The sequence below is a fragment of the Mauremys reevesii genome, linkage group 15, assembly GCF_016161935.1.
Source record: "Mauremys reevesii isolate NIE-2019 linkage group 15, ASM1616193v1, whole genome shotgun sequence".
NCBI classification, from domain to species: domain Eukaryota; kingdom Metazoa; phylum Chordata; order Testudines; family Geoemydidae; genus Mauremys; species Mauremys reevesii.
Genome location: NC_052637.1, coordinates 3865621 through 3876759, shown reverse-complemented (window position 1 = coordinate 3876759; position 11139 = coordinate 3865621).

The following is an 11139-nucleotide window of genomic DNA, read 5'->3' as shown; positions in this document are numbered from 1 at the left end:
CCCCCCCTATTTCCCATATAGCGGATACATTATACGGCTAGCAATTACACTAAGCAGGTTAAATCATTCTTGGCAACAAACAAATCATCTCGTTAGTGACTTTCTCTTGACCGGTTATTTTGTTTTACTCCCTCTGATTTGTTATCCTGCCTTCCCCGCCCCCTTGCCAGGTGCAAGCAGGTCTCATTATTGCCTCCTGGTATCAGTGTTGCACTGATAACTAGCTGCTACACATTCCATTCTCGGTTACTGGCTTGTAAGGTCGATTATGGCATGTCTACACTACAGGAGTAGTTCGATTCAACTTAATTCGAATTTGTGGAATCGACCTTACGAAGTCGAATTTGTGTATCCACACTAAGGACAGTAATTCGACTTTGTGAGTCCACACTAACGGGCCAGCGTCAACTTTGAAGCGGTGCACTGTGGGAAGCTATCCCACAGTTCCCGCAGTCCCCGCTGCCCATTGGAATGCTGGGTAGAGCCCCAATGCCTGCTGGGGAAAAATGTGTCGAGGGTGGTTTTGGGTAACTGTCATCATTGAACCGTCAATCTCGCCTCCCCTCCCTCCTCCCTGAAAGCGCCGCGGGCAATCTGTTCGTGCACTTTTCTGGTCAGTGACGCCACAGCCCTGCGAGCATGGAGCCCGCTGCAGTTATGGCCGTTCACCTCCTCACACCTTATCGTCCCACCTCTTCCACAGTCATCTGCTGAGAAATCGGGCTACTTTTCAATGGTGCTGCAAGCACTGGTGGACCATAGGGGACGTTTTACCAACATCAACATCGGGTGGCCAGGCAAGGTTCATGATGCGCGTGTTTTCAGTAACTGTGGTCTGTTTAGATGCCTGCAGGAAGGTAGTTTCTTCTCGGACCACAAAATAACTGTTGGGGATGTGCAGATGCCTACAGTGATCCTTGGGGACCCAGCCTACCTGCTAATGCCCTGGCTTGTGAAGCACTATACAGGCGCCTTGACAGTGACAAGGAACTCTTCAAGTACCAGTGAGCAGCGTGACCTGTGATTGTTCAGTTTCTTTACAGAGAAGCTGAACCTGCCCCTGTTTCTTTACCAAGTTACTGTTGACTAGCATCTGCAGTTACATACCCTGTCCACCCCGCTTCCCCCACTTCCAACACATGTGTAAAAATAAAATACATGTTCCATTGTTACTTAACAAAGGTTTCTTTATTAATGACTTTGCGTTAAAGGGTTGAAACTGGGACGCAGACTGTGCTGAGTAGGGTGTGTGGTGATGTAAAAACCGCCTCTGAACTTGAGGAATGACAGGCTCCTGCTCCTAGAGCGGTCCGCAGTGCCGGACTGCTTGTTTCAACGGAGCCTGCCATCCCTCCTTTTTGGGATTCTGTGTGCGGGGGCTATGTGACCTTGTGGCGGAGGAGGACGGATACAGATTCATCTGCTGCGTGACTCAGCGGTCCAGGACAAGGACCGCTGAAAAAGATCTGTAACCCCCCTACCCCGCAACAAAGTCACGCCACACCCACACAGAACCTGGAAACCACCTCCCATACTGACCAGGGTTCCTACTGACAGCACTGTGTGTGTTAACTGCTGCAGATCCTGCCTCTTGTCTGTATCCTGGTAAAGGTGACTGTCCTATGCAATTTCAACCCCTTCCCCAACCACCCCATCAAACACAGTCTTATGTGAAAAAACGTGACGGAAACAGTAATTAACAGCAAAGTAATTTTAATAATTAACAAGAAGGGATGAAAATGGGATTTGGGCTTGGGTGAGTCTGGAAGGGAAGGACTTCTCAAAATTGAGGGTATGAGAGCTTTTGGGTACTTGAGCACTCTGCTGGGGTGCAGTGACAGTTTTCACGGCCCCTGGTGGTTATTTTGGGTGAGGGGGGTATGGGACTTTGTGGCGGGGGAGGGCGGTTGCAGATACACTGCAGGGGGGCTCTGTCCTCCTGCCTGCGGTCCTGCAGAACATGCACAAGGCGCCGGAGCGTGTCCGTTTGCTCTCATTAGTCCAAGCAGCGCTTGAGTCGCCTGCTTGTCTTCCTCACGCCACCTCTCCTCCCGCTCGCTGTGTGAGCGCTGGTACAGAGAGAGGGTCTCTCCACTGGCTCTGCTGGTCCGCCTCGGCTCGGGAGCAGCCCATAAGTTCATGGCTCTGGAGATCTTCTCCTAGGTCTTTGCATTCCATTTTTTTGGAGCGCAGCTTCGAAAGCACAGACTCCTCGCCCCACACACAGATCAGATCCAAGACTTCCCGGTCAGTCTATGCTGGGGCCCTCTTTCTGTTCAGAGATTGCATGAACTCCTCTGCTGGAGAGTTCTGCATCGTTGCCGGTGCTGCTGAGCTCGCCCCGATGTCCAACCAGGAAATGAGATTCAAACTGGCCAGACACGAAAAGGAATTCAAATTTTCCCAGGGCTTTTCCTGTGTGCCTGATCAGAACATCCAAGCTCGGACTGCTGTCCAGAGCGTCAACAGAGTGGTGCAGTGTGATAGCTCCCGAGCTACTAAGGTCGATTTGCATCCACACTAGCCTAATTCGACATGGCCATGTCGAATTTAGTGCTACTCCCTCGTCGGGAGGAGTACAGAAGTCGAACTAAAGAGCCCTCTGTGTCGAATTAAATGGCTTCCTGGTGTGGACAGGTGCACGGTTAATCCAATTAACGCTGCTAAATTCGAATTAACGCCTAGTGTGGACCAGGCCTTAGAGTTTAACATGGGGCCCTCTAGGCAAGCATAGAATAACTTTGGTTCATTCAGGCCTAATAAAGATGCCTGATGACACTAACAGATCTGTGTCCTTTGATCTCACTGGGGCTCCCAGCCCGGATCAGCAGGAGGGGAAGGGATAAGATCAGGAAAGAAGAGAGCAGTCGAGGGGGATGATCTGTGAAATGGAGGAGAGAGACAGGGAAATAAAAAGGGATGTAAAATGAGGGCTAGAACAATGATGAATAGAAAAGGACAGTACGAAAGGAAACGGAACGTGAGCGGGACGGATAAATTTATTATGTTACTGAAAGCTTAGACTGTAATTCATTAATTCCCAATATTAATCCCTGGCCATTGGTGCTATTTTAGTGCAGTTAAGAAAACTGTTCTCAGTAGCTGGGATCTCCTTGCTGTGCTGCTGGTTATTAAAGCTCCTTCTCTGCTCCTTTTACTTTGCTACTTTCCAGCAACTTATTGTAAATAAAACATTACAAACAATTCTTCTTGTTTGTTCCACTTTAATGTCCCAGCTGCAAGGAATATTGAGCCTCTAGGAAGAGAGTTTGGATTTCACTGTGTGATGTGTCACTAACCAGCCTGTGCTCTGCCTCTGTCCTGTGCACACCCATGTCAATCAGGAATTCCCCAGCTGTGCTCTGCGAGAGGTGACTGGTTGCACAGGGGCAATCCATGCAGGACTCGGGTGCTGCAATGCTGAGCATCACAGTAATTTTTAGGCAGCGAGAAAATCACAGGAACAGCAACAGTGTGACCCTCAGAGCTGAGTCAGGGGCCTAAACTCCCTAGACAATGCATGGGCTACACAGGCACCTTACAATGCAATTCACAACTGCCACCTCAGTAGGCGGGGAGCCATGTAAACTGGCCAATGGGAGATGCTGACAAGGGGGGAAGGGATGTCCTAAGTCACACCCCTCTCATGGATAGGTGCCTAAATCTGGGCTGCAGAGAGTGTCTGTCTGTGCTTAGCAACCCACAAACAGGAACTCACCATCTGATGTCCGGGGCCTCCAGTTGCAGCTGCCAGTGCCTGGTAGTGGTGGCAGCAGCTGGGAGCCCCAGGCTCTTTGAAATCGCCCCAGCAGGCTGCAGGGCTCCTAGGCGCACGTGCTGGGTGGGTGCAGTGGCACATTAGGGAAGGTGAAGCCCGGACCCTGGCAGGAGCCATGCTGGGCGGGGAGGAGGAAAGCCCTGAACCCCGGCAGGAGCTGCACTGGCCAGGGGTGGGGAGAAGAAGCCCGGACCGTAGCTGGGCAGGGGTTGGGCAGGGTGGGTAGGAGAAGCCCTGACTCCAGCAGGAACCACGCAGGGTGGGGTGGGGCAGAAGATGTGGGGCTGAAGCCCGACCCCTTCTGTTCAGAGATGGCCTGTGTCCCTCTCTCTCCCCTGCCCCTGCTCGAGCTGCCTCTAACTCTCTGGCTGTAGAGAAATTCAGCCCAAATCTACTCACCTTGGTATCTCCGTTTCCCTCACCACAAAGCCATGAAGGGATTCAGCCTAGGAGGCAGGGTCAGCATTAGCCGCATTTGGCAGATGGGATCTAAGGTACACAGAGGTGAAGTGACTTTCCCAAGGCTAAGCAGAGAATCAGTGGCAGAGCAAAGAACCAAACCCAGCACACCTGAGCCTCAGGCCTGAGGCTTAACCACTGGGTCACCCTTCCTATCCGAGGAGGGGGAACCACCCTCTGCTGCTTTGAATGGGTGGGTGGGAGCGGGCACTAGACAGAGCCACCAGGAGATGGGGAGCAGAGAGAGATGAGAAAATGGACATGGGTGGGTGGGAAGCAAGAAGGGGAAACATCAGGAAGGGGAGCAAGGACTTAGAGAAGAAACAAGAGCGAGGGAAAGGGGCAGGAGAGTGATAGGAAGGGAGAGAGGAAAACTCCCCTGCTTGCGCCTCCCATCCACCTTCTTCCCACAGCCGTCAGTGGCCCTCAGCTCCCAAACAGGCCCTAAGCAGGGGTGAAGCACAGAGACTGGGGTGTTACTGAAGACAGCTTGTAGCTGAGTGCAATGATTTTAATACACTGTAATTCATGGTAATGTAATGCTGTAGTTCACTGCTATTTTAATAATGACATTGCTGCGATACTCAGTGATAGACACACATTCAATAACTAGAGTATGAAAGAAGTGTATAAATATGCTGAAAATTGTCAGTTCTGGGGCCAGACTGAGCCCCCCCAGACACACACACCTCACCCTTAAGGCAGGAGGGGGCAGAAAGGAGTGAGCAGTGGGTAGGAGGAGGCTGTCAGGGGAGGGGACTTGGGAGAGGGGGCAGAGCAGGGGCAGAAGCGGTGGAGTGGGGTGAAGTGGGGGCTTGGCCTCAGGGACGGGGGAGGAGACGGATGGGGCACCCACCGGCACAACTAAAAGTCAGCACCTGGCTGGGGTGGTACTAGCGGCAGGAGCGAAGGCAGGCGGGTGGGCATGTGGAAGCCCTGGCCATGCCGAAGAGCCCCAGCAGCGCAGTTGAGTGGGGGCCGAGTGCAGTCCAGCGCAGGCGCAGCACCACCCAAATGTCAGGCAGACGGAGTCCACATGGGCGCAGCTTGTGCATGCGGGCACCAGTGGGGGCCCATTGACTGTTCTGCCCTGGGGCCCGGAATTGCTGTGGTTAGGCCTGGGGGGACTGTGCTCATGTCCTGCTTGGGGCCCACAGCCCAGCTCTGTGCGCTCCCATACCTTGTTCTCTATCTGTTTTTTCTGTTCACTGTGCTGGTTTAGATCAATGATGACACTCATTTAGGGGGCTTCCCTTGGGTAACTGAGAGAGATTTATGGTCTGAATTCTCACTGGCACAGCACTGCCAACCCCAGGCATTTAAAAATCTTAAATCAGGCCAGCCCCTCAAAATCATGAGATTTAATAATAATAAATAGTAACTATTAGTATTATTTTATTTGCCTTGTGGTTTCGCAGAGCTTTAGACGGCACGCCGGGCCCCATCTGGCGGGGGGGGGGGGCGAGGATTGGTACACTTTACCAAGGCCCGGAGACCCTGGGGGCCCAGCCCAGGCTGCAACCTCCATTACCATGTGTGGAGGGGGCCTGAATTACAAGTTTGTACTGGGCCTGAAAAATTATGCTTGAGCCTTGACTGCACTGGGTGAAATTTTTATGTTTTATTTCTGCAACAAAAAGAGCTAGATTATTTCTTTGTTTAGAAAACAAAAGCTGAGAGTCTCACCTCCTCACATGCTTCCAGGAGCTGGGGCTTCATCAAACACAACAAATATCACTAGACTCATGATAAAATAATGAAAGTTGGTGATGCTGCAGCCCCTTTCCACTGAACAAGCAGCGTAGTGTAAACGAGAATCAGGTCTTGAAAACACTTATTCCAGTTTAACCCAGCTTTTAGCCTGAGAGTTTGTCATCACAAGGCTTGAAGAATTAGCTTTTATTCATAAATGTTGGCAAATGTTCCTTTTGCTGTCTCCACACAGACCAATGAAAAATATTTCAATTGATAATAAATGATAATTGAGATACGCAAAGTAAGAACAAGGCTGCTTGAGAACTTATTTGTGTTTGATTGAAGGCCAGTGACTCTGTATCTTTTGGCAGGTGATGTGACCATCTGTGTTTTCATGGTTATAAAACTTCAACCTTTGAATCTACTGACATTAAATCATTGGGGTCTGACTCACTATTGACATATTCCCCTAATTTCCTGCAATTGTGAAAATTGAATTTGAGAGCAATTGAAGGAAATGCTAAACCCCAGATTTATATACAATTGTGAACATTTAACTCAAATATTGGGAAAATGCTTAAAACTGACATATATTTAATATATCAGTGAATTCTCGATATGTAACGACAGAAACATGAACCGCCTCCCGATTCGCTACTTTGGCTGCACTGAGCATGCGCCTGAACTGAGCATGCCCAGTAACCTCCGCTGTCGCCACTGCCCTCTCTCTGCCCTCACTTCTACTCACGATTTGCTGCCTGCTCTTTGGGGCGAAAAGGCTCAAGGGGGCAAATCGCAGCGGGGCTGCCAGGCTCTGAGCGGGGACAGAAATTTACTGGCCAGAGGGGTCTGCTGCTCTAGGCAGCGGCAGGAGAGAGGCTGAAGGGGAAAAATCGGGGTGGGGTGGAAGGCGTTAAGCCCGGGAGACGCTGCCAGACCCTGTGCGGGGACAAACCCCGTTTAGGAGGGGTGTGGGGGAACAGTGGCCTTGGGATGAGCCACCTGCTGGGCCTGCAGATCTGGGGTGTCGGGCCGCGGGGGCGGGGAGAGGCTGCTTTCAGTTCTGCCGCGTGTCAGCCCCAGAGCAGGGGCGGGTTCCTGGGGCTGGCCAAAGGCACCGGCAGCCCACCCCTAGACTGGCAAAGCTCAGACACCGCAGCTCCTCTCGATCCTGTACAAGTGCTGCGGGGCTCTTACTGCTCCAGCCAGAGACTGAATGCGGGAAATATTGTACAGATGCCCCTCCCTCCCTCCCTCCTCACACTCTGCCTCTCACATTTTGACTATGTAAAAGTGTCTTCTAACAGTTTCTATGTCTATATGAAATCCCTGCAGCTCCTTTCTCTTATACAACGTGCTGATTTGGTAACTCCCTCCCAGAGCCCACATGACTGCACCCCCTCCGGTCCCCGAATCCACTGCCCCAGGTCAGAGCCTGCACCACACTCAAACTCTACATAGCCTGCAACCCTCCTGCACCCCCAACTCCATCCCAGAGCCTGCACCCCAAACAGGGCCGGATTAACCTTTTGTGGGCCTGGTGCTAAACATATTTGTGGGTCCCCATGGGGGAAATGGGGACATGGGGCAGGGGGGCAGAGTCCTCAGAGCGAGGGGCTGGCCGGGGGCAATGGGAGATGAGTCATGGCACGGCAGGGACAGCCCCACTCCACCCAGCCCAGTACAAGGGCACTGTTTACAAACCAGGAGCTGCCAGACCCACGCTGTCCAGCCCAGCCCTGCACTGCCATTGTGCTTCTTCCCCTTGGGGGTGGGCCCATGCTGCACCATGCTCCCCCCTGCCCAGCACCCCGCTGCCTCCCTACACCCCGTGCCACCCCACCCCGAGACCCCACAAACCCCTGCCCTGTACCCTCTGACTCCTTCGCCAGTGCCACACCACCCAGAGACCCCACAAACCCCTGCCCAGCACCTCTCCGACTCCCTATGCCCAGTGCCACACCACCCAGAGACCCCCACACAGCCCCTGCCCTGCACCCCTCTGACTCCCTTCGCCCAGTGCTGCACCATCCAGAGACCCCCACAAACCCCCCTGCCCAGTGCACTCCCAGATCACTCCCCCACCCACTCAGAACCCCCCCACAGATCCTCTCACTGACCAGTGCCCCCCAGCTGAAGACCCCCCACAGCCCTCCCACAACTGCACAGTGCCCCACACCTTCCCACCCAGAGCCCCCCTACAGATCCCCTCACTGCCCAGTGCCCCCCACCACAACTGCAGTGACCTGCACAGACCCCCCACACTTCCCAGCGCCCACACACACACAGATCTCCCTCACTGACAGCCCCCCAACACATAGATCGCCCCCCCCCAGTGCCCAGCACCTACCCAGACCCCCTAGAGACCTACTCTGCCACACCCTAACCCCCAGCCACAGTAGCCCGCCCTGATGGGAGGTGACTGTGGCTGCGAGGCTGAGATGGCAGCGTAGCCAGAACTGGTCCTGGGGCAGGATAACTCCAGCCCCTTGGGAGTGGTGGAAGCAGCCAGGCTGGAGCAGGAGCAGAGCCTACCCGGGCCAGGCTCTCTCAGGACCCAGCAGAGCCTCCTCCCCGACTGTTCCTCAGAGTGGCTGAGACTGGCCCAGCCTCTGCACCAGTCCCAGGTGGCTCTTCCCCAGGGAGGCAGGTGGGACCCCACAGGTCCCAGGCAGGAGACAGCTCAGAGCTGGAGCAGTGCTGGGGAGGCAGATCCCTGAGACGTGACTCTCGATCCTACCCAGCCCACTCCACACCCATTGGCCCCGTGGCCAGCAGCCTTGCAGAGCACACACCTCTCTCTCCCTGCTTTCCTATCACCAGTTATGTTACTACAGGAATGAAATCGAGACATCCTGTAAAACAGCTAGTTCCACGTTGTTCTTCAAAACCTCAGATCATTGAAATGTAGCTTGCATTTCAGATACTATATGACTGTAGTACATTTTGCACTGCCTGCATCTACACTGACATCAGGAGAGGAGAAGAGGACAAGACTGTCCCTAGCATATATGATTTTAAAGAAAGGTGAGACACACCCACCCACTATCAATACAACAAGAAGGGAGAACAGTAGCTGGTGCCAAGAGAGAAGATGCAATGAAACCCTTCTGTACCCACAACTGATGTCTGAAAAGCATCAGTCACCTGCAGATCAAAGAAAGAAAGAGCAGCCAGTTTCAGACAGATAGGATCCTTATGACCTATATAGGAGAAGTGTACTTCCCTATAGCAGTTTCCCAACATAATAAATAAATCCATAAGAAAACTAAGCAAAAATTAAGATTAGGAGTCTGATTGAAATTATGTACATTTTCAGTGTTAGTTTAGTATGAAAATATTGCAGCTACTTTCTTTACTCCTGCCTTCATAAAAAGCAACAGAGTTATAACATATAATTACAAAGACTAAAGTGCATGCTTTACTATAATTAGGACTGGGCAACCCAAGATGAAAACTACACCATGGCAGAGTCCTACAACCAGGTATTTGAGGCCAATCCCTTTATCAATGGAATCCTCAACCAAAATATGAGGAAGGAGCTGAGTCACCCTCAATCTTTTGACAATAGCTCAAGGTCAGACACCCAGAAGACCAGCGCCATTCGTATTCTGGTTTTGGATAAAATACTTGATCTTGCCTACATCATAGAAACCTTCCTCTCTCCAAGTCCCACTACACCCTTTAGCGATAAAGTAACCATTAAAGAAGTTCTGAATCAGTCATCTTTCTTCCCAATTTAGGTTTAACAATAAAGCTGCAACCTGAGTAGCTATAGGCTAATTCAACCAATTCCCCTGAATCGGGCCTTGCCCCTAAGAGGGTCCCGCACCCAAGCCCCGGTTTGGTGTATTGGCAAGAGTCAGTGCACTGTACCGGGTGGCCTGCTTCTTTCCAGGGGACAATTTAAAGGGCCTGGGGGCCCTTTAAATTGCCACCACAGCCACACTGCTGGAGCCCTGGGGTAGGGCTGTTGGGATCTGTGGGCTACTTAAAAGTCTGTGGCTCCCATTGCTTCTATCGCCCAGCCTTAAATAGCCACTGAGCTCCCGCCGCTTCCCAGGGCCCGGCAGCTGTGCACATGGCCAGGGCTGTGAAGCAGGAGCCCCAGGTGGCTGCTGCTACCTGGGGGAGGAGGAGGAGGAGGAGGGAGCACTTACCATACCGGGTGGTCTGTACCCTGTACCTGCACCCCTGCCCTGTCTCCAGCCAACCCTGCTGCACCCCCTGCCTGAAGCCAGCCATTCCTGCACTCCTCTCTGTCTTCAGCACTGCCAATCTATGCCACACCCCCCTATGGCCCTGCTTGAAGCCAGCCAGCCCACCCCACCCCACACACCCCGGTCACCACCCAATGCTGCACCCCATGCCCAGCCAGCAGCCCCCCCCAAGTCCACAGGTGCCCAGCAAATCCCTGGGCAGTAACCCAGCACACCTGCTTCAATGATGGGAGAAGAGAGCAGCTGGTACCCACACACATGTGCACACCCTTAGGTGACCAGACATCAAGTGTGAAAAATCAGGATGGGGTGGAGGTTAATAGGATCCTATATAAGAAAAAGACCCCAAGATTGGGACTGTCTCTATAAATCGGGACATCTGGTCACCTAGCACACTCCCAGGAGTGGCGGGACCCACACATGTGAAGGAGTTCATTTCTAGTTCAGGCCCATCTTTTTTAAAAAAAGAACTGTAGGTAGTGTTAACATACAGCCATATTTTCCTGACATGTCAGACTTTTGGTTCTTAAATTGCTGTCCGGGAGGAATTTTTAAATCTGGAAATATAGTAACCCTATTGGTACCAGAAATACATATTCTGGCACATCCCTTAAATCAGAACTTTTATAGGGAACCGTTGCTAAGAAAGGAAAGGCTTTTTTCCCCACCTTTTTTCCTTTTTAAAGTCATCTGCTGGGGCCCCGCCGAAAATGTTTGAATTGGGTGGGCCCAAACTTCCTAAAGCCGGCCCTAACTAGTCTGTTAAGTGTTATAGCTTTTAATATGCTACTGCAAACACTGTAATAGAGCATTAATGTCCCAATGTACTGGTGCTTGTTTTAACTTACCGTAATACTAGAAGTGGTGCATGTGAACATTGCCGTAACGAGGGCAAGGCGAGTGAGGCACTTGCCTCGGCACGAAAGTGAGGGGCTCAGAAAGTCTTCCTTCAGCAGCAATTCGCAGCAAGTCCTTCCCTCTGAGAGG